A 27,656-nucleotide genomic window follows, 5' to 3' on the forward strand; every position below is an offset into this window, starting at 1 on the left:
TCTTATAATCTTGATTTCTCAGATTCTTACACAGGAAAAGAAAGGATAATATGAACTCGAAAAAGAAATATGAAAAAGAGATTTCTAAATTCAATCCATTGCTGATGTGAAGCAATACAGATAGAATTACACCAGCAATGACTTTCTCCACTCTAAACCTTCAGCATTATTTTCCCATCACTGAAGTAAAATGACTAAAATATTATGTGTAAAAATAGTCAGCAACTTCTTTTTCAAAGGAAATTTAGAACTGTAGGCTTACAGACAAAGCGTTTTACTATTATGATTTCTTCTGTGAGGACTACAAGTGAAGGCAATTGAAGTACTGCAATGTAACAGATGCACACTGCTTTTACATTCAGTGAAGTTTAGGATAATTTAGTTTAAACTTAATACTGAAAATGATGGCCTAATTAAACCATGATTTCAGTTTAAAAATTCTTGGAGAACATAACAGTGGTTCTACAGAAAGCCAAAATTCAGTTTTTTTGAAAGAAGGTTCAGTCTAGGAATTTTAAATTACAGTGCAATTTTCCTACCTTTTTTTAGGAAACCTTCTCTGTATAGCACAGTGGTACACACTTCAGCCACCAAAGATGTATTTAAATAAAATAAAATAAAATAAAACTAGTTAAAATATAATTATTTAATTTAATAAGCACCCAGCAAAGTAGTTTTACTTATATTCCTTTTTTTTTTTTTTTTTATTACCACTCTTTTGTCTCCCAAAATTTAGATGTACTACTCAATGGAAGTGAGTAGCGCAGCAGACGTTCTTACTTTTTCAGGCAACAATTCTGCTAACAATTCAGCTAACAATTCTGATTATCTCTGACCTCACTATTCATGTCAGAATAAACACGCATGTGAAAAGCTCATCATGTACAAAGTAAAGGAGCACTGTTCTAAAAAGCAAGCATCTAAAATTAAAACCATATATATATATATATATATCATAGCTTCTGTTGTATATGCCAGTTCTGTTAGATAAAACTAAAAGCTCAGACTGGAATCTCAAAGTCTAGCTAGCATATTTGGCCCATTTGTCACTTTTACTGTTCTGATAATTTTATGCTGGTATGGCTTCTTTTCAGGTCATTCGAACACATGATTTTCTCTCCCAAATGGATGTAAAATTTGTATTGTTGCTTCCAGGAGTCTGAAAACCTGGACTAAGACAAATCTTTGCTCTACCTGCCAGAGATTAGTAGAGTACTGCAGAGAGCAAAAGTTGATGGTGCTGTACATCTGTGCATTCAGCATTCAGTGGCATTAAGCCACTACTCTCTTTTCTGCATGACCAACTGACTAATTGCTGTACTTGGCCTTTTTGAGTCCCTTCAATTAATGCAAAACACAGTTGCACACAGTGATGGAGTCATCCGCACTGAACATTAGAATTAGGCTCCAAGTCCCAGAAGCACCTGTTACAAAGTGTCCAGATGGCCTGGGCTTTGTGGGAAGGTGTCAGGAATTGACTTGTATTTCTTACTTTCAGTTTAAGGTCATAAACATGATTTTTTTGAAGCAGAAGTTCAGTCACATTTAGTAGAAAAAGGAAAGAAAGGAACTTTAGGATAAATGCAGAATCTGCTACGTTTGTAAATCTTAATAACCGAGTGGAGCTGGTTGTTATCATGTTCTAGGCAGGCAAACAGGATTAGCCTGTGATTACAAAGCAGCCTACAATGTAATTAGATAGATTTATTTAAACACAGCTGTAAACCATAAAATAGGAAATATTTACTGATTGTAAATTCCACACTGTAAATTCAAACTTGAATCTCCAATCAGCTATTTTGTTTTGGTTTTGTTTGAAGGTAATGAAAATATTGCTTATCTTTCAATCACTTCTTTATGGATATAATTTATTTGAGTTTATAACAGATTCACTTTCTAACAGAGCATTGCTTTATTTATGACTACTTTCCCTCCTTTTAAATACAACATTTGAGATTAGTGACTCCATTGTCAAAATCCATAGACTTCTAAGATCATACCAATATCCCTAATACCAGGATAATTAGGTTCAAATCATATCTGTATTGTGGCCACACTCTAGCTTTCCAGTGCTTTCTATTGCTCATATCTAGGAGAGAAGATAAAAGATCGTCACTTAGTTTAAAAACAAAACAAAAATCTGTAAAATCCATAGGCAGTGAGTTGTAGTCATAATTAATTTGCTTGCAACTTCTCTCTCAATTCATATATTTATTTTTCTCATATTGAAATATTTGAAGTATTTCATCAATATTTCAGTTAGAATTTTAGGAAAAAAAAGTTAGAAATTTACCCATAACAAGTGTGATTTTATATTAAAAACAGTCGCTACTTATTAGCTGCCAGTACCAAACACTGGCAAAACTTTGCAAACCATTTTAGTAACACTACCTTCTACATTTTGAAAGTGCTTTCTGACACTGAAATGATTGAATTAGACCTTCTCTGTTCTTGTTTCCTACTTCAAATAAATCAAGAAACTCAAACTTTAAAAAGGCGAGTCTCTCTATTAGTCAGATAAAGAACTCTTCCTCCACAATTCTTTTGAAAAAGGACTTGCATTTTACAGAGTTTTTTCTTTACTGATTTTTTTTTTCCATGTTTCTGACTGTAAACTTAAGAGAACTCCATGGGCTGTACATCTAAGTCATATGGAATATAACCTGTAACCTTTATTTTCCTGCATCATCTACATACTTTTTCTACAGTTACTTTTTACAGTTGCAGAGACAAAGACAACTCTGAGCAAGCATTGGTTTCTAGAGTACCTCTTCAGTATGCCCTCATGAATTAACGGGTATAGTATGTTATCTCCTGCATAAACAATACAATTTCAACATAATAAACAAGTACCTGAGACAGGGTTTAGGTCATTTCTGAAAACATTTTTAAGTGGTTATTAACAACAGTTATACATTCTTAAATATGCACTTTGTATTATAGATTTTTATTTGACGTGTGAAGATAATATTAAAACTACTTGGTTTCCAGAGCTGCTAAAATTATTATTATTATTATTTTTAATGTTCAGAATGCATACCTATGTTTCTGTTCAAAGCCTACTGATAGCACAGTTAATTTCTAGCTGTTTGGGGATGTGGTTGGTCTCTAGGAGGAAGTAGAGGTACACTGTAACAAAGGAAAAGAATATGAAAACTGCTTTGGTGACTGTTCTTGTGTCGGAATTTGCAGCAAGCAGTTTGCAGTCTCTTTCTGATGCTCAAGCATATTCAGAGGGATATTGCCAAAGATACTGCCAGTGTCTCAGTGTATCTCACCGGAAAGACAGATGAAACATCTACCTGGAATTTATTTCATTTGCAGCTTTGAATTTATTTTACATACTGTAAATCACATCTTAAAATGCTTACTCCACTCCTGGATACCTGGTATATTTCTGGCCCTTCTAATGAAGAATTGCCCCCATCCTATAGCATATTATTATGTGTACAGCAGCTAAAGATATTGGTGTTTACATGACAAGGTTTTGAAACATGGATTGCCTCTGGGAGAAAAAGCTGGAGCTGTCCTGTATGTTGCTGTTTCCAGCTGGCTCTAAGGACCCCACCACAAAGCAAAGGTGAACCCAGCAGCCAATATGGTGGTGCCTCATGGATGTACTCGGGAAGGGTTAAAAAATACATACAGCAACTGTGAAAGAAAGGCTCTTACAGTCTCTGAAATTAATCCTTAAAGATGTGCCAGCTCTGCTCAGTTCCTTTGTCCCTGAGAACAGCTTCCCAGGGGACCTTTCCCACTAATTCATTAAGAAGTTGGAATTTTGCTCTTCTGAAGTTAAAGGTCCTGACTTTGATTTTTGCCAAGCCCATATTTCTTGATTTCAGAAATTCATATAGGGTGTGATCACTGCAATTTAGACTGCCTCCAATCTTAATCTCTTTAATCATCTCTGAGGTGGTGAGCACCAGATCCAGTAACGCTTCACCTCTGGTTAGTTTATCTAATAGTGAGATGAAGAAGTTGTCCTCAGTGCATTCCAGGAGTCTTCTGGATAGTTTATAGCCTGAGACACAGAGAAGAGTTCTTGGAAATTCCAAGAGAGGAATTTGCAAAGGCTCAGAAGGGTTAACCTCTCCTGGTTAATCTAATCTCAGGTAAAACCTAAATTATGTACCTTGGTAATATGAGGAAATTCAGTATCAAGGTACTTCCTTTAACCAGTTAGCTAATATTGTTCCACATTCACTGATAAAGTGCACAGAACCAAAGTCTATTTTACCTGTCGCTGAAAAATAAGCTTTGGTATATTAAATAACAACCTAGATGACCTTGTAATGCATACTTGAATATATGTTTTAAATTTACTGCTTACTGATAATTCATACCTCTTTAACCAACCTAATATAGTTTGCCTGGGATAAAATAGCTATGGTACTTTTGATCTATTTTTCACTGCTGATGTATTCTAGTCTGTAATTTCAACTGTTGTGTTCTGAATATTCTGCACAGGGGTAGGGCTTATTCTCCTACAGAAGACAGCAGCCCATGGCTTGGACAGATACACTCTTTTTTGAGTAAAGAAATGACTGGATGGCTGGGCCCAGAGAGTGGTGGTAAATGGAGTTAAATCCAGCTGGTGACCAATCATGAGTGATATTGCTCAGGGCTGGATGCTGTAGCCTGTCCTGTTTAATATCTTTATTGATGACCTGGATGAGGGGATCGATAGAACTCTCAGTATGTTTGCAAATGACACCAAACTGGGAAGAAGTGTCAATCTGCATTGGGGTAGGAAGGCCCTTCAGAGGGATCTGGAGAGGATGGATAGCTGGGTTGAGAACAATAGGATAAAGTTTAACAAGACCAAATGCAGAGTCCTACACTTTGACTGCAACAATCACAGACAATGCTACAGGCTTGGGGCAGAGTGGTTGGAAGACTGCGTGGAAGAAATGGATCTGTGGGTGTTGATTGACATGAGCCTGCAGTGTGCCCAGGTGGCCAAGTAGTCCAATGGCATCCTGGCTTGTATAAGGAATAGTGTTGCCAGCAGGAGCAAAGAAGTGATCATCCCTCTGTACTTGGCAATGCTAAGGCTGCACCTCAAGTACTGTGTTCATTTTTGGGCTCCTCACTACAGGAAAGACATCAAGGCCCTGAGAAAGGCATTGAAGCTGGTGAGGGGTCTGGGATTCAAGTCTTATGGGAGGCAGATGAAGGAGGTAGTATTGATCAGTCTGGAGAAGAGGATGCTCAGGGGAGACCTTATCACACTCTACAACTACCTGAACTGAGATTGTGGCAAAGCTGGGGTTGACCCTTATTGCTGTGTAACTAGTGGTAGGACTAGAGGGTACCGCTTCAAGTTGCACCAGGGGAGGTTCAGCTTGGATGTTAGGAAAAATTTCTTCTCTGAAAGAGTGATCAGGTGCTGGAGTGGGCTACCCAGGGAGGTGGTTAAGTCACCATCCCTTGAAGTGTTCAAGAAATGTTTATGTGCTACACTAAGGGACATGGTTCAGTGGGATAAAATTGGTGGTAGATGGATGGTGGGACTGGATGATCTTGTAGGTCGTTTCCAACCTTTGAGTTTCTATGATTCTAATCCTATGGTGTGTGAGAGAGATAGTGGAGAGTTTTTCCTGGATCTCAGTAATCAAGTCTTGACAACAAATTACTTAACAAAATATATGCTTTAATGAGATTAAAAAGAGGAATGTAGATAGTAAGCTTTATATCCCTTCAGATTCCGGGAACCCTGCATACATGTAGCCTTGGATAATAGACACTAGATTGATTTAAACCACAGCTTGCTGAACAGATCTAACCCAGGAAGAATTCTTTCTTTTTGGTCTCTTGAACTGTTACAGCACTATAGTATTTTCTTACAGGAAAACAACTCTATTTATTATGTATATTGCCAAATATAGAGGATGTTCACAGGAGAATTTCCTGCTGCAGTGTCTCATCAGATTCTGTAATCGCCAGTACGAAACAAAGGAGACTAAGGTCATCCTGTGATCGATGTACGCCACACAATGCAGGCCTAAAGATAATGTTACATGTTCAGCACAGTGCAGCATAGCACAGACTTGGACCTATTCAGATTAACTGTTATGTGGATCACTAATTACTCCTCAATATGTAACTGTCTTCTGGTCAGGATCATTACACAAGATATCTATGGTCATACACACAGAACATAATGTAAAGAACAATAGTTGCAGTGTCAGAAAGGACTTAAAATGTCAGGATGTTTAATTCTAGAACACAATTCACCGCTTTATGATTTCAGACAATGGTTATAATTTCCTGTTATCTCAAATACAAGCACTAAAATGTAGTAGTTTAGTAAGTAACATTTTCCTTCATTCATGAATTATATAGTGGTAGGCAATCTTCTCAAGCACTGATAATCTTCTTGTTATACTCAAAAAAAGGGTCTTTGATATGGTTTTTGATCATGGACATAATTCAGAAGAGGTCTCAGGCCATGGAGTAATTTCAACAGTAGTTCTTGTTTAGGAAGGCAAGAGAGTTTAAGATTGTCATCATTGGCTGTTACACTAGTTTGTCTTGATGCTAGCTTAGACTGCTTGCATAGATGACATTCAGTTTCCCTGAATCTTTGTTCATTTTATGGCAGCTGTTTGAGAAATTCTGTTTTGTTTTGGTTTCAAATTTATGAAGTTAAACTTTATGTACTGTGATAACAGATACCGCAATTTTTTCACATATTTTACAGAGATCCAATGTGAACAACCCACATTTGTAAATTCAGCTCTGTGCCTAAGTCTGTTTGTGAAGAGGAGTCTTAGATAAACAAAACTGAATTATGAGAAGGAATAGTATAAAGTAAATTGTATAAAGCACCTCTCCCATGAAGACAGGCTGAAGGAACTGGTCTTATTCTGCTTGGAAAAGAGAAGGATGTGGGGAGACCTCAGTGAGGCCTTCCAGTACTTAAAGTGAGCTTATAAACATGAGGAGAATCAACCTTTTACACAGGTGGATAGTAATAGGACAAGGGGGAATGGTTTTAGACTTCAGAAAGGGAGATTTAGATTAGATTTAGATTTAGTAAGGGTGAAATTATTTACTGAGATGGTGGTTAGATGCTGGAACAGGTTGCCTAGAGAGGTTGTGGATGCCCCATTCATGGAGATGTTTAAGGCCAGCTTAAATTGAGCCCTGGGCAATTTTATCTCATACTTGATCTAGTGGCTGGCAGCTATGCCTGTGGTATAGTGATTGGAACTTGATGATCCTTGAGGCCCCTTCCAACCCAAACTGTTCTATGACTCTATGAAAGTTCCAGTGAAGAAAGATTTTCTTTACTTTTTCAGACTGAAATCCTGCCATTAAAGATGCTTTCTTTTTGATGAACTTTTTGATGATGTTTCTTTTTGATGGGAGCTATATGGTTGGTCCTGGCTTAGAGTACTGCAAATAATTCCATTTTTACTTATCTTTTCATACAGCAGTTCAAAAACATTGTTAAGTCATCTAGGATAGCTGCAAAACATCTTGGCAAACTTCTCTGATTTTCTGTGTGTTTCTTTTTTTATGTTGTTTTTCTAAACTTTTCAGACAAATTCAATCTTGAAAGGCATTACTCTTACTCTCCTGGGAAATCTAGTGTTTTAAAAAGGAGATATCACATTGATGACATTAATAGCTGGGGCAGAATAGACTGCATCTGATTATCAAGATTGAATGATAGCATTATCTAGGTGACATAAAATGCCTGGATCCAAAAATAGTTCTACTGCCAGTAAAAAATGTTATACATTTTGTTGATATGTTATTATACCTTTTTGTAAGAATGTTAATCATGAGTGTGACACAATGTGTAACTAATTTGTTATTTTTTGGCTCCTATTTTTCCTTGTTACATGTAATCTGTTCAGCATAGTTCAGGACGTGGAAAATAGCTTATTTGGTAATAAATTAATTAGCTTCCCTACTAAAGGAAGTACACAGCAATGCATCCAGAGCCTTGCTGAAATCTTGAACTATTTTTCAGAAAAATTTAACTCAATGCAGGGGAGTACCGACTGAAACAGAACTGCTACTTTTGCACAATTCATTACATCTGTTTCTTTTTTCTTCTGTCAGAGGCTTGAATTTGTAGTGACTTCAGTGATATCACACCTGAATTACAGTGTGGTGTGATAAGTCATGTCATCATCAGCACACTGTGCCATTTTGAAAGGTCACCTTGTAGGCTTTGAAGTTGTGCCACTTATAAAGTCCAAACAACTTTCTAAAGAGAATTCTTCCTATGAGGACTTTGTAGTCTGGAAACAAGCATGCTGTCTGGCCAAACCTTGTGTAATTTGATCTTCTTAGTACTATACTGCAGATGCCTAGATTATAGCCCAACTTATGCAAACTGAGTCAATGCACGGAGTCATCCTCATATAATCACTATTTGCAGAGATAGAAATGCTAATCTTGAGGGAGACTTTGGGAAGTAACTGAGGTTAACCTGTTTTCTGTCAATTATTACTAAAAGTGGAGTATAATGAATAATGCAAATGTATAATCAGGGTGCCATCTTAGATCCCATAGGCTTATATACATGCCAGATTCCTGCCACCCACAGATGGCACATTTTACTGCTAGTTCTGCACTGTCTCTCTCTGTTCCACAGACATGCTGAATACATTTTAGCAATTTAAGTGGTGCTATATGGCTACATGACAGCACCCAAACTGTTTATCTTAATTTACTGGATGAAATATAGCAGCTATGGAATTATCATAGTAAAGTTTCAAAATCTAAGGAAATAAGAACATTGAAGCAGTGACAGGTAATATTCTAAAGTTTCACAGCATCCATTTGGTTTGAAAAAGTCTACTGAAGTTTGAATATACTGACAAATGTTATCTCAGCTCTGTAAGGCAGAAGAGCAGGATGGAAATCTCAGTGCAGTCTCCTCTAAAATGGTTTAACAACATAGCTTGACTGTTGTCAACATGGCTTATTTATTTATTCATTCATTTATGTATTAACTAAAAGCCCTCTACTGACAATCTCACTTTCCTCTTCCTGCTCTTACTGGAAGCAGAAACAGTGTTAGTCTCTCCAAACGGCCAGAGGCTGCACTTTATCTAGTTTCCTTTATTTGTCCTTTATGTGTTTTTTATTTCTTTCTTCATTTATTTATTTGTTATGTTTTATTTTTAAATTGTTTGACCCATAGAACCCTTGAGTGACAGTCATTGTCAGCTATCATGCATTTTACCAGTGGAAATTTGTCTCATGTAACATAATCCTCATTGCGTCAATTGTGTCCTCCTTGAACCTATATAAACATGATGCAAACATGAGATTTTTTTTTTTGTTATCACACTGAACAAAGGAGTGTTGCAGTAGAAAAGGCACAGAAAAGTGCCAGTCTGATCCACTCAATGCTGCCCAATAAAGCCAAAAGTTTGGACACCCATACATGAGTGCATCTTACTACTCTGAAACTATACTGTATATATATATTATATATATTATATATATATATTATACACTATAACTATGGATGAAACAAGACAGAATAATGTCAATCTGCCTTTCTTTTCAGATTGATTTTGTATTCATCTACAATAGCGTAACATTTCATAGCTTAAGAGTGAAGATGCGTTAAACTACAGTGCATATGCAGTAACAATAAATGCTGTTTTTTCTTCTATTCAATGCTTTTTAAATTATACATAGACACAGAAATATAAATATATACAAGATACATAAATGGTATAGGTATTTCTATAGCTATTTTTTTAAATATATTTTTATTCTTTCAAACCATGTAAAATAGCTTTGAGTGATATTATGCTGATAAGCAGTCACTAACTGATAATAAATCAAAATTCAGAGTTTTGATGCATTCAACTCTAAAGACATTCAACTTTAAAGACATTAAATCATTCTGCAGATGTGTGACTAATTCTTAATAGAAGTTTGATGTGATGCAAGAAATTTTATCTATTTTCTACAGATCACATAATATATTTATTCTTGTTTTTTTCTTGAGTTGAATAAATCACATGAATTTCAGCCAGTATTTTTAACTTTTTTTTTTTTTTCCCTACTGTCCTGTTTTGAAAGAGAAATAAAAGAGAATGAACAAAGTTTTATGAAAGCTAGGAACTTTTAAACATATCTTACTTCTATTATTCTTCCACTGGATAAACAGATCTGCTAGACAAAACATTATATTCTTATTTTCTTTTCATAACTTGCAACCAAAATATTTTTCTACTTCCATGAAAAGGTAGATTAGAAAGGGAGTGAATCACAATGGTAGATTTTAGACTTTAATGTAACTGTCCAATCTCTCAAACTCTAGCCAACCATATCTTAAAGAGTCTGAACAGATTTTCATCATTTGGGATTGCCATAGACATCTCAGTGACTCTCAGTATCAGAGAGATTGAGAATAGCTTATTCATAAACAATTGATACAACACTTCTTCATCAAGAAAAATGAGCAAATACCAGACTTAACTCAATAAAAATGTCAATGTGAAATGCAAAAGGTAAAAATCAGATAACAGTTTGATGTACACCACTATTTATTTGAGAAATTGAAGGTAGCATAGGGTGGTTTGCTTTCAGGTGATCCTGTCACCTCACATATTAATAATCTCACCACCTTGTAATTTAATTTGACCTGCATAGGAAGTAGATATAAGAAATCAAAATAATAATTATTGTGTTCATTCAAAATATGGCTTCAAAAAAAGTGTAAGGAAATAGAAAACAGATTCTGAATGCCAAATTATTCCACAGAATAACTCTACTGTTGCCAGTGGAATTATTCTGAGTATACTTAGGCTTTCCTGTCACAGGTGCTATCAGGAAAAGAGATAAACAGTTTTACAGAGTTCCTAAATAAGTTTCATCGCGTCTCTCCCATCTATTCTGTCCCGTATTAATTCACCATCTTCTTTTGCTGGAAATTGCATGAAAAACAACTTAAACTACCATCATGTTTCCTGAAACACATTTGTCAGCAGTATTTTTGAACGAAACATTTCCTACCTAAAGAAATAGTTGGTTAAGTTGTTCATATTTAAACAAGAACTCATGAAGGCAGAACTAGAACACATCTTTGCTTTCCAGATTGTATAACCTGGAACAGACAGTTATAATCTGAGAATATTGAATAGAGAAAGAAAATTGCTTTTACATTGGAACTGAAAAGAAAGTAACCACAAAAATCCAACACATAGTAACAAATAAAACATGAAAATAAGAATAATTTTCTCAGAGACGAAAAACAATGCCATAAGAAGTGAGCTATTATTTCAAAATAAATCTGTGAAGCGCAGTGCAAGGCAAAGACAAATTGTAAATGCAGTTATTTTATATATGCAATAGAACTAGTTCTAAAAGTTCATTGAAAATTGTCTGTTCAGTTACACTTGCAGTACTGCACACCCAAATACCCTGTATCTAGTCATCACTTGGAGAGTTAGCTAGTATGCCTATGTATTTGCATTTATGCAATTGCACAATAGCTTGGCTGAAAATCCATGCTTTAAATAGAGTATAGCATAGCCACAAGACAGTATTTAGTCAACTGGAAAAAAATAGTCAGCTTGGTTACTCTTAAGGAAGAGTAAAGACAATCCAGAAGAAAATATAAGAACGACTACTAAGTAGTGGTTAAAAATAAAGAAATTGAGGCACAAGAGGTAGACACTATAGTCTTGAAAGTGGAAGATTTTTCATTTATGGAGAAAATGTTTTAAAGGAGGAAGATGAGTAACAATGAGCCATGGTGAGTTGTGATTGACTTTAAAACTTATACAACAAATATTTTTTTGAATGCATGCAGCATTATGGAAATGTTATTATAAACATTCTATATTCCCTTTCATTTTTTATTCTTTCCTAATAAGTTACAGTTAATTAATAATACATGCTCCCTTGAGGCTCAGCAAGAGTTTAGCATGTATTATTTCAGGATGCCATCCCAGGATACCATGCTGAAGATGAAGAGATGATTTTTTTGTAAACAGTACTGATGGACCACTATGTTCCACTGGTCATTCTACTGATTTGTCAGTGTGTAACTAGAATATCTCAGAAATCACCTTTGGCATGAGAAGTCATAAGTTCTGTGAATCAGCTTTCATAATTTTTAATGATCTGTAGAATGACCAAGTTGCATACCTTTGTGTTAAGGTAGTGATATCACTCAGCTTGGCAAAAAATCTATCAGAGGCCTCTGTAAAGTTGGAGATATGCAGTGTCAAGTAGCTTTTAGTGACATGAGCTTGGTGGTTATATGTAGGGACAAATGATGTGTTGCCCACCTTTCCCATGCATATCAGACTCATTTTTCAATAATGAGAAAAATCTGAAGAGAAAACCTTCAACAGAATGGTTTCGTTGACAGAGCATGTGTTTTGTACAGAGGAGGCTAGCACTTCTAGTCCAAGTACTATGTGGTCACTGGTGGTTATCTCACCCAATGGAGAGGGATAGTAAAATAAACTTATCAACCGTATGGGAAGAATCAGTATCAATATAGGTGGAATTTTAAAGATATTATGAGTTAGAGGGCTACCATAAGAATCTTTTAGAGTATTAAAATAAATAGAAAATGATAATGAAAGGATTATTTTCATAATAAGATAGCAAGGAAAGGATATGTTGCCATCCTCTTTTTAAACATCACTGGGGAAGTGAATTAGGGAATGTAGCAAATGTGAAGATCTATACAATGAGACAAGGCATTACAACATCTATCATATTGTATTTAACAGAATTGTTAAAAATAATTTTACAAATACTGAAAAAATATATAAATTCAATGGACAACAATCTTTGCAGTTTTTTTTCCTTTTTTAGAGAACTCAGTAATAGGTATGTTTTCTTCAAAAAGTAATTCAAAAAGATAAATAATTTGTCTATTATTTTCTCACATTTAACAAATTAATCTTCTGAAAACAAAAATGTATTTTATAGAAACTTGAGGATTTGTTCTGGTTTAGTGGCTTTCAGATGAAGAAAAAGAAAACAAAAATTCAAGTGAAAGACATTGTTATAATGCAAAAACACCAACTAGCTTTATGACAAATGAAGAAATCACTTAAAATTTAATTCTGAAGCTACAGAGAACAAATGAGATGAAGTGACATTGTTCATGTGTGAACTTTAAGTTTAGCTGCTAAATATTCATATATTTAACCTATACTAAATATTGAGAAATAGTGAGAAAAGAAGGGAGTAACCACTTCTGAAGAGTGGCTAACTTTGTGCAAATTGAATACTTCCCTAGACATAGATTGACTACAGTAGGAATGTACATGCCTTTGACCCACATAGGTACCTGCAATTGAGAACTAAATTTATGTGTTTATGACTTGGAGTTGAAATTCACTTTGGAATTCAATTGAGCTGGCTTTTGAGTAATATGTACTTGTCTTGTGGAACTAAAAATGTTGAAGGTAAATCTTCCACTCGTGGAGGCAGCCTGATTTGGTTTTTAATTTTTCTTTGATTTCTGGCATTTAGAAGACTTAAATTTAATGACTGCCATTAACCATAAATGTTGAAGTAGTTAATCTGATGTTCAAGCTATAAATATATTTAGCATTTGTGGGTTCTATATGAAAAATATTCTATCCCTTTGGTTCCCAGACTGTAGCTATAGAAGAATTTATGTTAGAAGCCAGATGTGTACTTCTCTTTTTTATCAATTAAATGAAAAATTGGTATATTTTAACAGTTATCTATCATTGTTACATATGATCGTACGATATTATTATCTATACACGTTCATACACAGGCTTACATTGGAAATATGTAAATAGTTGTTTCTTAATAGCTGATACAGAGCTCAATAAAGCAGTTTGAAGTGTCAACTTAAATACTACAAAAATTCTTCTAGTCAGTACAATTTTTAATGTATAAGCTGAAGTGTAATCAAGACAAATTTAGATAGCAATTATTCAGTAAAATAAGTCTGAAATAGATATTAAGTTTCCAAAAGTTATATATTCAGTAATCTTATTTTTGTCTTTTTAACAAAAGCAACAGGCACACTTATTACTATACTATCTAATCAAAGGTTATACAAAAAAAAAAAAAAAAAAAAGTCATCGAATAACACAGGGTTTTCATAAGAGAAATATAGTAAAGTGAGAGACAATGAGTAAAAGGATGCTGTTCCTACGTCTGATGGCTTTCCTGTTTTATGTGTACAGCTGCAAAGAGATGTAACAAAAACCCTTAAGATTTTTAAAGGGAGAAAATATCTATCTGCAACAGCTGTGTTTAGGAACAGGGTGTTTGGAAGGCAGCACATATTTTTCCCGTGGGTATGTTTCAGCTGCAATTTCATCAGAAGTTTCTTAGGGCTGCGTACTTTATATTCTCAGAAATATTGAGATAGAAGGTTTTTTTGTTTGTTTTTTTCTTTTCTTTTCCTTTCTCTTCTCTTCTCTTCTCTTCTCTTCTCTTCTCTTCTCTTCTCTTCTCTTCTCTTCTCTTCTCTTCTCTTCTCTTCTCTTCTCTTCTCTTCTCTTCTCTTCTCTTCTCTTTCTTTCTTTTCTTTCCTTTTTTTTTCTTTCTTTTTCTTTCTTTTCTTTCTTTTCTTTTTTTTTGTAGAGGGAATAATTATAATAGTAGATCATGTTTCAGATATCAGAATTTAAACTCATTTAATTGCATATCAGACTATTCAAAGCTAGCTGTTCTTACTGTCAATACTAAACACACCAATTATGATTATTTTTAGATTCACTATGAGTTAATTTCTATGAAATCTATTCAGTGCAATACTTTTCCTGTGTGGGAAAAGGTTTATTTCTTTCCAATTCCCTTTTAAAAGTAAATAAAATACTGAGAGCCTTTTTTGTAGCAGAAGGGAAATCTAGCCACATGGATTTTCTTTTATTCATTTTAAGGTGCATCCTGATGGAAATTTTTATCTTTCTGATGAAGAACATGTCACTTTTGTTTGAATTTCAGAATTAATAAAGAGATTGGTGTTCGATGAAAAAAACATGTTATAAAACCTTTCACTCAAGGTAATGTTCATAGTCTTTTCAGCAGTGTCTCTGATGAATAAATCATACTTCTAAGCTGATTTCACTGGATTCTGATGCTTATTAAATGAATGCACTGATGGATAGCAGTGTTATAGCCCTGGCAGAGCTGTCACCTGCTGGGAGGATCTTGGCCATTCAGCTGCAGAGTGTTCTGCAGTCATACTGCATTCCAAAATAGTTTCAGCTTGCCTGAGGAACAGGGAACATTAAAACTGCAGAGACACAAACATGGAAAGGTGTGTTCCAGGGACGCAGGACACCATGTGCAAGATTAGACTAAAAAAGATGGAGAACTGACAATGTAGAAAAACACAGGAAGACTGGCACAGAAGCTATGAGGGGGAAAAAAAAAAAAAAAAAAAAAAACTGTTCTAATATTAACAAGAGTGTGTAGAGAAAAACTGAAGACACCAGTACCAGAAAAACAGAAGTAGGAGGAAAGAGACAAGCAGAAAGCAGGGAATACTTTCCACAAGCATTGTATTTTGTGGAAATGAGCTCTGGGAACAGATAAACTTGGATGGCACGTTCAATTAATTTCTACAGATTAGATGCAAGAAGAGCTCAAATTGTGAGGATGATTGTTCATTGTGACCACAGAAAACAGAAACGCCCACGTTGGAAGCTTCCCAGCTGTACGGGTTTGTAAAAAGGGAGACCTCTAGAGAAGGTGCACATATCCATGAGGCAAAAATGAAGGCCACCGGGATTGCTTTACCATCATCCACACCCATGCACCCTGCCTGCACCTGAAGAGAGGCACCAGTTCTCCCTCAGCCATTGCTTTCTGCTGTTTACATAAACTCTGATACTGCTGCACAGCCCTGGGTGTTCCATGGGTTGGTGTGTGGCAAGAGACAGACAACACATCTTGCCTTGATGACATTCTGAAAGACAGCAACATTCTCCCCCTCCCCCAGAAAAGGGGGCGGGGGAGGGGGCGTGGCAACACAATAAAATACCATGAGTTTAATTTTATACTTAATGCTGAGGAAAAAAAATGACACTGGAAGAGCATCAGAAGAAAAGGAGTAAGGATGTGGTGCTCAGAGATATGATTTAGTGGAGAGTTGTTAGAGTTAGAGTACTATGGTTAGGCTGCGGTTGGACTTGATCTTTGAGGACCTTTCCAACCTGAGTAATTCTATGATTCTATGATTCTATGGTTATGTAGTCTTTCCATGCTCAGTTCAGGAAGAGTTGTGACAAGACAAGAATCATAAAATTGAGAGAATAGAAATCACATCCTGTTGCAAGCACATAGTTCCTGAGCTCACAATAATAATAATGAGTTACATATTCTTATATTTAAGCTAGTTTCACTGTTATTTTCCTTTTCTTTTTTGTAAATTTAAGGAAAGAAATAAGATTACTTATAGTAGTATAATAATTATACTATTATAGTACTATACTACTATATAAACTACTATTGTTATACTACTATATATACTCCTATATTACTATCAGATTCACAAAATCCCTCTGCCCCGCTAGTCATGGGGTTTTGTTTTCAGATAAATCCTATGCTATTTTTCTTCTCCCTGTCCACTCTCCTATCTATTTTGTTCCTTTTCTACTCACACTGACATGCACTGCATCATCTGCTAGTATAAAAATTGGAACAAATGGCCCTTGAGTCATAGCATAAGTGAAAGTTTTTTGTAATATTTTGGACTATTTTTCACATTTTACATTTCTGTCATGACAGCTTCATTTAAACCTTATGCAATCTTTGGGAAAATGGAAATAGGTTGTCTTTATTTTTTTAAATGATGTGACAGGACTAAAATCAAAGAAATGCATTCCTTGACTGCAAAACCATATTTTCAAGAAAACTTTATTGCTGCAATGTCAGCTATATGTAAAAAGTCTGAAATGTCATTTCAATTAAATAAATGAAGTATTAAATATAAAGCATTCCCTTGCTGTCAGTATTTACTTGAAATTCAAGCTTTCTGTGCAACTTGACTGCACATTCAACTTTCTTTAAAGAAATATACTGAATGGCTACAAGATTTTTAATCCCTTGAATGAAAAAAAGATCTGTCAATAATATTATACCAATGGAAATGGTAAAAAATATAAGAAGATATATTAACCTTCATACACTCTCCATGTTAATGAATTTCATGGTGTATGTTGGAATATATAATCTGCCCTACTTGGGGTATATACAAAGGACATAATTTCCTCTTAACATGTTTCCAAGGGGAAAGATGGTACAGGATAGTTGTTTTTGTTTTTATTTTTTTTTAATTAGTTATTATTTATTTATTTGCCATAGTGCTCTTGGAAATCACTGTACATCCAATATGGAACATTGCTGACAAATTAAAATTTAGAATTTAAATAGGTTTGAGGCTATTCAGTATGAGATATTGCATCTCTCGTATTTCATTAGTAAGTGGAAATGTGGTAATATCTGGTAAGGGAGGACAATGAATATCTTCTGCACTGTGAATCAGCAATCTGCCTACATGGTAGAATTTCATCTTGGTTAGTACACAAGGCTTGTCCTGATTTGTTTCTGTGCAGTAAAATTCAAGGAGAAATACGTGTATAGAAAAGTAGTAAACTCATCAGAAAATATACTATACATTTATGTACTACAATAACTAGAAAAAAGTGTTTTTTCCCCTCTAATATTAAAGAGGGATCCTCACTCCAACTCCATAATGATCTGACAGTATACTTTGTGACAGACTGGTCTCTGAAATGATGAATGAGAAGGAGGAAATAAAATTTTATGTTTTAGAGGAAAAAAAAAAAAAAAACTCCTACTCTAATGTAAATAATAATAAATCTCGATTAGGTGCTGTTATAGGAAAGAAAAAAATATTCATGTTTTTTCAACTGCTAGCAATCCATTTAATCTTCCCTCCAGACCTGCTTTCTCCAAATTTTTCAGTGAAATACTATTTAAAATCTGCATATGTCTAATGAATTCAATTTTTTCTTCAGATTTACTCTGCTGCAAGAACAATGTACAGAGCTCAGGCAAGAGTCTGAAGTCCCTGAAATGATGCAAGATCAAAATAGAAACATTAAATTGTAAAAGTAAAATAACTCTGCTCTAAATAAATTATCTTGTCTTTCTCTACTTTGTCAAAGCAGGACAAGAAGGTGTACTATCAGAAGGTGTCAGAGTACAGTTTATATTATCTTCACAAGGTATGTGCAAACTGTTTCAAATATGATAATATTTAGATTCTGGTTGCAAACTGTAATGGGATTTGTCCCCTCTTGGAGACATTTGATTAGAAACACTGGGAATTTGTCCCCTCTTGGAGTCTTTTGCTAGCTGTTGTATTTAGATTCGTTCTAGGACAGAAGAGAAAAATGTGCTAAGTTTGTGCAAAGCAGGTTTTCTAGGTTTGTACTCTGATTAGAGGTCTGTCTGTTATTTTATAGAATTTATTTCATAGAAGTAGTTCCAATGATCATATTTGTGCTGCTAAATAAAAGCATCCACAAAATAATCTTAATAACTATATCTATGAACATCCATGGCGTTCGATTATTTTTTTACTCTTTGCCTTCCATGTGAACAGTGCTAACAACTTATTTTCTATACAAATTTTACCTTGGAGCAGATAATGAGTGTCTATACAAGTATTGTGGGTGAGATAGACAACTGCTCTGGATACTGAGGTTTCTTTTGGATTAGAAGTTTTACCCTATTTGATGGTCGCATGTGATTTCTCGATCACTTTCCCACTCAAAATCACATTCACTTCATGTTAACTGACCTTCTATCATAGACATCATTGAAGGTCTAGGAAAGTCAGACAAGAAGTTACGTTGGTTCTTGGTGCATGGCTACCTTAAGTGTCAAGTCTCAAATGTTGGAGATCCCCAACATTCATCTCCTTGAAACTTCCTTCATTTCCATTTTCCATTTTTTTGTAGGACTGATTTTCTCAATCTAAATAGCCTATATGCAGAAGCACAATGGATGGTCAGCCTCCTAATCACTGGTCTCTTTATTAACTGAAGACCTATGTGTTTTAGTTTTACAGTCTAGGTGTTATCATAATGTAGAACCAAGCATTTGTGGTTGCAGCTAGCAAGTGACAAACTTGTGCTTGAGAGTTCAAAAGTTCAGTTTCCAACATACATCTGCACACACATTTATTTGCTACCTGTCACTGTTCATGATGTAAGTTATTTCTCATCTACAGTCTTCTCTCATTACAGGCTAATCCATAGCCATCAACATCTATAATTCTGATCCAATATCCCATAAATCAGCAAACCCAGATCAATTCAAAAACTGAGTGGATTTTATATGCCAACAATAGTTTTACAGAGCTGTACATTATAATAAATAATTAATTTGCAGAGCTCAGATTGTCAGAGGTGGGATTTTTCATGCAGTTTACAGTGCACGATGGCAAAACATCTCAAGTTGCTATAAATCAGACTGAATCATATCATATCATATCATATGAATGGCCTGGATTGAAAAGGACCATAATGATCCAGACGCATCAGAACTATTTTCTGTTACTTTTTTAGATGTTAATCTTATCCTTTTATTTTAACACCACATACAGTGAAACACAGACAGTATCATTTCTTCCATCTAAAAAACACCATGGTTTTCTGGACAAACAACAGCAATCAGTCTTCTTGCAACTCACAGCAATATTGTTGTGTCTGGAAGAGGCCTGAATTAGAGGTTAAAGAGGTGATACATTCTACAGCTATTATGGTTGGACCACTCTGCTCCCTGTTATAAACTGTATGTCCCTATTCCATTTAAGTTTCAGCTGTAGTACAGAAAGTTGCATTTGGCACAAGGGTGTCTCAAAATCTCATAGCATTTGGTCTACATGAACAGCTAAATAAATGTTCAAATAGTAAGTAAGGTTTCTCAAATGCTTATACGATCTGATTTCAACCTGTTTACTATCACATTATTTTCCAAAAGCAAAAGTAACCTGTATCACAGGAAAATGAAATAAAAACTCCACATTCTGAAAAAAATCTCTTACTAATAGGAATTGGAAAGTAATAATCACAACAGAATATTTTCTTCTTAAGATCTCAGAGACTAGTGTTAATAGCAGAAAGTTATTCTGAACATGGGTAAATTTTTAGGCAAAGGTAACTCCTTTTCAAACACCTTTAAAAAGGAAATTACTTTCTTTTTTTTTTTTCATCCACTGAATTTAGTTGTTTATTGATTCCAAGGAGCATAATCAGCACCTACAGCTGTTGATTTTGTGTTGTGATCCTTTTCCATTATCTTTTTTTTTTTTTCTGCAGTTTTCTTAAACTATCTTCTCTTCAGCACACCTAGTTGTAATTGACACTCTTATCTTTCCTTCATGCCTTTCCTCTAAATATTGCATTCTGCAAATATTTCTAGACTCTTCCTGTAAAAAGGTCTTCCTTCCATCTTTTTTTTTTTTTTTTCTGTTTTTTACTTAACAATTCTCTTATACTGCATTCAAGATTTTTCAACTTTCAGGTGAAATATCAAGATATAAAGACAGATGGAAATATGGAGGAAAAAAAAAAACCTGATTTTCTCTGACTGGTGTTGTTTTCAATTCAGATATCATTTAGAAGTTCTTAGTTGTTTGTTTGTTTGTTTGTCAAATGTTTTGTTAATATCCCCACACCTTTTCAACAGCAAATGGGAAAGCAATGTAAATGTGATCTCTGTGATGCCAACCTTGAAGAATAAACCCAAAAGTTTATCCCACAGTTAGTTTTGCAAAAAATTACATACATTAATAGGTAGACAATAGAGCCAACGGTACCTGAGTACTCCACTGTCATATAAAATATCAAGATCTTCAGTGAAAATTACTGAAATTCTGCTTCCAAATGCACATTATCTATTTATTTATTTATGGTGCCTTTTTTTTTTTTGTCTTGTTTTGTTTTGTCTTGTCTTGTCTTGTCTTGTGTTTTTTCCCTCCTTCCAAATAAGTTCATCTGAAGGCTTACATGCAACTTGTAAATTTTCATTATAAATGGCTTATGCTTAGCAAAGTAACATACGAGACTAGCTTTTTTTTTTTTTTATAATATTAACTGTTCAATAATTTCAATTATAGATGCAGTGACAATTCCACTTACAGAAGCTAAGTGGAAGCTAAAATCTTTTATTGTTTTTTATTTCTTCACATGTGAGTAACTTCTAAATAGCTTATGTTAGAAACATCTACTAATCTTGGTTGCATTTTTTAAAATTATTTACTATGGAATGAAAAAAACTTCTACAAAATACTTCATATTTTATGTAACACACAATTAGGAAAATTTACAGTTATTTCTGGCATCTCTGTTAATTTGTCCACAACACTTTCCTCCACTCTAACTGTGATTAATTTTATTGGTCTGAACATAAAAGTAAGCCAGCAAATGTTTGTTTTTCCTGTGTTTTATTAAGGTGTTCAATACCCTATATTAAGTTATTTTAGTGCAATTCAGATTTTCTACTTATAAAGTTTTTTGAGTTCTATTTGGCTCATAGGAAATTACAGGCATATATTTAAATAAGAGGATATATACTTCACAGTCAAGTTCTTGAAGTTTTCTAACGCAGTTTTTGAATTAATAAAGTCAACAGCAATTAGTCGAGTAGTCCAAACAGTTCTTTGGTTTTGGTTGTTGTGCTTTAGGTTACAAATAATTGGTTGTAAAACTACTGATTACAGTTTTTAATTGAGTAGTGGGAATTTCATATTTTAATAGCAACATATCAGCTTAATATCTATTTAGAGATTTATTTTTTTTAACGCTTCAGTTTACTCTGTAAGACTGAATACATTTACAACTACAACATGAGTGCAGAATGACTTTTGACCTGTGAAGTGAATGTGAGTTTCTTCTTGTTAGCTGACAGCTACCTAAGGAAAAAAAAAATGACATGCAGTCTTGCTCCTAAGATATTGCCAACTGTTACTGAAGAACACACTCTACTTCTGAGCAAATGTAAATGTTGAAATAGGTGGTAATGGTCTTGTATCCATAGTGAAATATCTCACCACTATATCAAGCATCTGTTAGATTGTAAGTTTAGTGTTTTATTGTTGTTTTTTTTTTTTTTTTTAATTTTAGATAGTAACGAGAACAGCAACAACAAAACAGCTATTACCTGTCTGACCTAAGTTAGGCCTAAAACTCAAATATGTTGTGACAGTTATCTAAGGCTTAATCTTTAAAAAATTGACAATTCTTTCTTCTCTTTATTATAAGTAGATGCTTTTTCTTGTAAATACTTCATGGAAAAAGATTTTTGAGGGTGGTGAATGGATTTTTCCTGAGGACTTTGCTAAGAAAACATCTATTATCTGAGCACTCATGAAAAGTTCTGTGTGAACAAATTGAGCAGGATTTTTTTTTTTTTTTTGCATTATAAGTTTATTGAATGTAAAATGCAGGATTGATTTAATTTAGCCTAATCAGATGAAAGTTAAATTATATTCTTATATATTGCAATCAGTAAAGGAGTGGCATCTTCACTCATCTTATCTCAGGACATTATGTTTTTATCCATTGACTAAATGAAGAACAAACCTAAATGTTTTTAATGTCAGGTTTTAAAATTTATCTGTATCCAATATTTGTGTGTATGTATTTGCACTGAAGTGAGCAAGTAAATACAAGAACTTTCTATAGTCAGAATAACTCTAAGATTTGTCCTTGAATGATCTTCATCATTATCACTGACAACTGGGAATAGAAGAATAAATATTAAATACTTTTAACAGAGCAAGCAACAGAACTTTACTTAGTTTTAATCAGAGATTTATTATCAGAGATATACTGACTTGCAAAGATTAAGTAAAAATAATAAAGAAAGATAAAGATGTAATATTTAGCATGAAGTAAGCTTCCTTTTTGCCAATTATAAGCTTGAATTAACATGTATTAGCTTATATGTTGTACACTGAAGTTTCTACAATGAAGAAACTCAGACCTTCCTGGAATCCTTTAAAAAATAGTTTCCTTCATCTTCAAAAGCTAGGACCAAAGTATCCATGTTGTTTACATATGAGTATTTTATCCCAATAGTCAGAATATAAACCAATCCACGTTTCTCAGCACTTAAAGTAGAACAGCAGGGGTCCACAAATTACTAAACTCAATATAACAGATGTGTGCTGATGTTCTAAAAATGATGTTTAGTTTTTAGGTAAAGTTAAAAGTTACAAAACACAAGTCTATCCAAGCGTAATATAGCATTGAAGCATTTCACCATCACATGCTTTCATAGGCTGCTACTTAATGTCTGTATTCCATTTTATCATTCTGAAAATAGGAATTATATAACTTTTCTGATGAATAGAAATATTAAGGATGTCAAACCTTAGAATAACTGCCTCCACTGGATTGTGTATTGGCCTCTTAGGGCTAGAACAGAAAACTAAGTGCTCTTCAGGGCTCTTGGACTTTTGTGACATAGATATAGGGAAAATTTTGATAAAGAATATGTAAATTATGTTATCAGGTTGCTAAACAACTTAAGGACTTGCTACCTAAGGCATCATAGTATATCTTTAATTATTTTAAAATATATGAACAGGTACTGCTGCTAAAATCAAATTGCTACTCTGTGTCACATGTAGAATATGTACTTCTGAGGAGTTTCTTAGGCAAGACACTTAATTTAACACAGGTTCTTGCCAGATTTCCGCGTTTGCTAAGTGTTAAATAACACCTCATAATTCTAAGAGAAATGCAGCATTGACTCAAATCTATGTTTTTTTGTTTTTCGTTTTTAATTATCATTCCTCTTTTTTTTTTTTTTTTTTTTTTATTGTCAACAACTTTCACTTTATTCAGGAAGATCCAGGTTAGTAGGTTTCCTTTCATCTACTCCCAAAGTTGCTCTATTTCATATACAGTTTTACAAGAGAAAGTATGCCAGTAGCCTGAAAAAATGTATATAGATAAATGAGGCAAAATGCAAATTGAAAATCATTTATAGCTACTTCAAGAAAACAATAAAATCAGTGTAGAAGAGTAAATGAAAATAATGAAACGTAAAATTGCATATATATGGGAGTTATTTGCATTTATGAATTATCCAATTCAACTAATTGGATAGTTTTTTTTTTTTTTCCCCAAATATATATATTTTTGATTTATTTTTGTTTTTAGAAGAATAATTTTTGTTTTTAAAAGATAAATACTAAGATATATTGTTTGAAAGCAAGCATTGTTCTTTGGAATCTAAAACTTGTAAATCAGCTTTTGTAACTTAACTCTTTCAAAATATGTAGTTTCTGATTTAGGTCATGATAATTAAATTGCCTTCACCATTGTTTTTGCTTCTTACTATCAGATTGAGGAGGTTCAATAGCAAAACTAAAATAATCTTTTATTTTTTATTTTCTTTGAATTTCTTCAAGATCAATTTTTCTTGTGTAAAATATGAGATAACATGTAAAGTTACTTTTTATCAGAAGAAACCTAAGCAGGTAAATAGAAAGGCATTTCTCTTTACGATTCCCAATTTCCCTTTCAAATAAGATTAGAGCATTTCATACTGCATAACCTGCACTATGTACAGGTGGAGGCAAGTCACAGGTGTTGTTCCTCAGTTGTCTCTCTTGGGGCCAGTATTCTTTAACATTGTTATCAGTTATGTAGACTCTGGGACTGATTGCACCCTCAGCAAGTTCACAGACAACACCAAGCTGAGTGGTGCAGTTGATACAATAAAAGGAAAGAATGGCATCCAGAGGGACCTGGACAGGCTTCAAAATTGGGCCCACATGAAGCAAATGAGGTTCCAGAATGCCAAGTGCAAGGAGTTTCTCTTGGGTTGGAGCTGTCTCGCTCCAATTATCTGTGGTGAGATGGTTTGTGATATATGTATATCTAACATGTGATTAAGACCCAGAAAGAGGTCAAATATTTGCCCAAACAGCTTATTATAAAAGTTTTGGTTATCTAGACCTGGGAACTAGATGGGAAGTGGAATGAAGAAAGCAATAATAAAAAGACAGAAAATAAAAGCAAGGATTTGTTATAAGAATATAAAGATAGTTACCACTTCAGTGCACAATATTTCATGACTCTGATTGGCACTGAGGGTGCGGAGTGCAGATTTTTCCTTGATCACAGGCAGAAGGAAAGCACAAGGGAAAAGCACACACCCTGGTTTTGCTAAATTCATATGTATACTGTCTGATTCTTCTTGGGTTGCCTGTAGTAACGGCATGTCATACACAGGTGCAGCAGTCCAATGCAGGCTTATCCGCATCAGGGAAGCTGGAGTCTCCACACAAGGCCAAGCCATTTCATCTCAGGAGTAGCCCAGAAGGTGATAAACATTGAGACATTCCCCTTATCTACCTTGTTCCTGACAACCCTGTGTAGGCAGAGATGCCTCCAGTTGTCCTTGCACTCCACAGCAATCTTTGAGACAAAAGGAATTTTTGTACGGTGTCTTGCAGGGCAATCCCAGATATGTGTACAGACTGAGAGAAGAACTAATTCACTGCAGTCCTGTGGAGAAGGATTGAGGACCCTGGCCAATGAAAAGCTGAACATAAGCCAGCTGTGGGCACATGCAGCCTGGAAGGCCTGCAGTTTCCTGGACTACATCAAAAGAGAGGCATCCAGCAGGACAAGGGAGGTGATTGTCTCTGTCTACTCTGGCATCGTAAGATTGCATCTGGAGTACTGTGTCCGGGTCTTGGGGTCCTCAGAACAAAAAGTATATGGAGTTGTTGGAGTGGGTCCAGAAGAGAGCTGTGATGATGGTGATCAGGAAGGATGAGGAAGTTGGTCTTCTTTACTCTGGAGAAGAGGAAGCTCTGGAGAGACCTCATCATGGCTTACCAGCACTTGAGGGGAACTTATAAGCAGGAAGGAAACCAACATTTTACAGTTTGAGTAATAGAAAAAGCAGAATGGCTTTAAAATAAACAGGGAGATTTAGGTTAGATATTAGATGAAATCTTTTACTCAGAGGGTGGTGAGCGACTGGAGTAAGTTGCCCAAAGAATTTGTGAAATCACCATTCCTGGACGTGTTCAAGGCCAGACTGTATGGGGCACCGGGCAACCAGGATTAGTGGATGGCAATCCCATCAATGGCAGGGTGGCTTGAACTAGATGATCTAGATTTCACTGGACCAGGTTGCCCAAGGAGGTTGTGGATGCCCCATCCCTGGAATCATTCAAAGCCAGGCTGGATGTGGCTCTGGGCAGCCCAGTCTAGTGGTTGGTGACCCTACACGTAGCATGGGGGTTGAAATTTGATGATCATTGTGTTCCTTTTCAACCCAGGCCATTCTATGATTCTATGATATACGTCTCTGTTTTGGCTCTTAAACAAATGTCCTTAAACTTACATCACATCAATTTAGTACTTCAAGTGTACTTCAAGTACGATTAAATGTCCAAGTAATGGTAGCTGAGGTATTACAGCTAACAACCGTATGGATGAATGACAATCTGTGTCAAACATTTTCTGCCACTTTGCTTCCTTGATCCATTTTTTCCTAGATGGTCAGTGCAGTTCTATGAAAGACCACACTACCATGTCAGGTCTTCAGTTAATCAGCCTGAGAATATATCAAGGAGTTGTGTACATTATCAAGACAAAGAGAGATGATATCAGTGTAAGACTTCAAATTACTATGTCGAAACAAGTGAAAATGGTGTTTAAGTTAGTTCCCTGCTAATAGAAAGGAATCTTTAAGTTGGTTACAGCTATGGTTTGTAGGGGTTTTATCCCTAAAATAGGATAGTAAAAGAAATGGTAAGTGAATCAGTCTGTTTGAAAAATGTCAAGGAAATAAATGTGTTGTATATTTGGATTACATTCTAAATCAAAACTAAAAGAATGTTTCTAATTTGCCTCCCATGCAAAAGGGAAAATAATCTTTAGAAAGTTGTTCCACATGTTAGCAGTATAACTACTTTACAGATGTATCAAGAGTAATCTGTAAACTTACAAAGAATGAAAAGATTACTGACCAACTAAGGTAGTTGTGCTATCAGGGATAAAGGAAGAATAATAAATGGGACTTGGCAAGGAAGTCAGCTGTAATAATCAGAGTTCTTCAGGCACGTAAACAAATTAAAAAAAAACTGAGATCACTATATAGGAAATATGATATTGAGATTAAAGATTAACTATGTGCATCACAGAATTAAGCGCTTGTACTCCGATTTCAGGGTCAGGGACATAAAAGAAGGAGTAGGTATGCAAATGCATATCACTGGAATGGAGACTGACCATCTCATTGTGTTCAAATTGTCAGGCCACAGTGTTGGTTGAACTAGTATGAGCAAGGAATTTTGATACATATGCTAAAAATGGCAGTGTTCTTTTGTTGTCTTACAACTCACAACTTTTTGTAAGTAAATTTTTTTTTTTTTTGCAAGATCATTTATTCAAAAGTTTTCTGAAAAGAGTACTAAATTTATATTGCTCAGAGCCCTTCTTTTAATCAAGTTTTGAACATCTCAACAGAAATTCTATTGTCTCTCTGGGAAATCTGTTCCAGTGCTTAACCACTCTAATTGTGCATATTTTTTTTCTTTATACTGAGTTGCAATTTCCTCTAGTGCAACTTGTATTTATTGCTTCTTGTCCCGTTGCTGTGCACATCTGAGCAGAGTCTAACTTCATCTTCTCATTAATCTGAAGGCC

The 27,656-nt window shown here is 34.6% G+C and overlaps 1 long non-coding RNA gene across 1 annotated transcript; it reads left to right on the forward strand.

The window, feature by feature from the left end:
* The first annotated feature begins 18,093 nt into the window (after positions 1–18,093).
* Positions 18,094–26,284, forward strand: LOC121108234. The gene is made up of 3 exons (XR_005842602.1): positions 18,094–18,194; positions 25,224–25,314; positions 25,448–26,284. It is a non-coding gene; the product is annotated as an uncharacterized LOC121108234 (long non-coding RNA).
* Positions 26,285–27,656: the final 1,372 nt, after the last annotated feature.

The sequence above is a fragment of the Gallus gallus genome, chromosome 1 (genome assembly GCF_016699485.2).
Source record: "Gallus gallus isolate bGalGal1 chromosome 1, bGalGal1.mat.broiler.GRCg7b, whole genome shotgun sequence".
NCBI lineage: Eukaryota > Metazoa > Chordata > Aves > Galliformes > Phasianidae > Gallus > Gallus gallus.